This window comes from Mustelus asterias, chromosome 7 (assembly GCF_964213995.1).
Source record: "Mustelus asterias chromosome 7, sMusAst1.hap1.1, whole genome shotgun sequence".
NCBI classification, from domain to species: Eukaryota; Metazoa; Chordata; class Chondrichthyes; order Carcharhiniformes; family Triakidae; genus Mustelus; species Mustelus asterias.
The window spans coordinates 40,391,334-40,392,573 of NC_135807.1; the positions used below are offsets into that span (position 1 = coordinate 40,391,334).

Below are 1,240 nucleotides of genomic sequence, written 5' to 3' on the forward strand. Positions count from 1 at the left end.
TTCTTTATTCTGTAAATTGAGTTTGTGTCTTTATATGCCCTGTTTGCTGTTTATGAGCAGATCTCCCACTCACCTGACGAAGGAGCAGCGCTCCGAAAGCTCGCTGCGTTTGCTACCAAATAAACCTGTTCGACTTTAGCCTGGTGTTGTTAGACTCCTTACTGTGTTTACCCCAGTCCAACGCCGGCATCTCCACATCATGGAATGTGAGGGAACAGCGAATGTGCTGCATTACTGGTGGACGCATTTAATTGCTGTCAGTGGAGTGTTTGGATCAATTGCAGCTCCAAGGCACTCCCTGCTGGTCAGCTGGTGCAACTGCAGAACTGAAACAGACATTTGCAGGCAGTGTTCAGACAGGAAAAGAGGGCCCCTGTGCCTTGGCGACAGCATGTTAACTGTAATCTCTTTGTCAAGTTAGGAATGCTGAGTTGGGTGAGTTGTAGTTTCTAACACACTCCCTTCAAATAAACACGTGCACCATCGAGCTGTTATTGAAGCAGCCAGCTGACGACAGATGTGGATTGGAATGCAGTGATATTCAGCACATTTCAAGATGAAGCATTGATGGAAAGCAGTGAAGGCGACTTTGTTGCTGATTGTTCCGCATGTGAATTCCCATTTCCACTTGTGACCCTTTTTGTAGCAGATCTCTCTGAAATGGGAGCCCAGCAACTTTGTTTGTCAACTGGGCCAGTGGCGCAATGGATAATGCGTCTGACTACGGATCAGAAGATTGTAGGTTCGACTCCTACCTGGCTCGTGTAACTTTTGCAATCTCCACATGACAATTTCACACCCTTTCCAAACTGATCAATCTGCTTGTGTTGTCATTGCAGCGTGAATGGCTCCCTCTCCAGAGATTCAATAGCTAAATGTGAACATTACTAAATGTACCTGCGGGGTTTGATGTTGAGCCTTTTAATTGATCTCAACGTTTCTTCTCTTTCAGTAACCAGATCAAGTCATGGAGTTCTCTTAAACGGCTCTTTTAGTTTCTACGTATAACGAGGACCCTGGAATTTCACAGCTCCCAGTCTCTACCAAAGCACAGTTTAAATTGAGGAATACACAATGACTTTGCCCCCACAGCTCTGTGTGGTATGGAGTTCCAAAGAAACACAACCCTCTGGCAGAAGAAATTCCTCTTCATCTTAGTCTTTGATGCACTATCAATAAGGCGAAAGACTACCGATATGCCAATATAAGTGTAGGCTTTTATTCACAACAGAATCAGGAG

The 1,240-nt window shown here is 44.9% G+C and overlaps 1 non-coding gene across 1 annotated transcript; it reads left to right on the top strand.

Annotated features, from left to right (window-relative positions):
• The first annotated feature begins 690 nt into the window (after positions 1-690).
• trnar-acg (transfer RNA arginine (anticodon ACG)) lies at positions 691-763 on the top strand. Its single transcript has one exon. It is a non-coding gene; the product is annotated as a tRNA-Arg (tRNA).
• Positions 764-1,240: the final 477 nt, after the last annotated feature.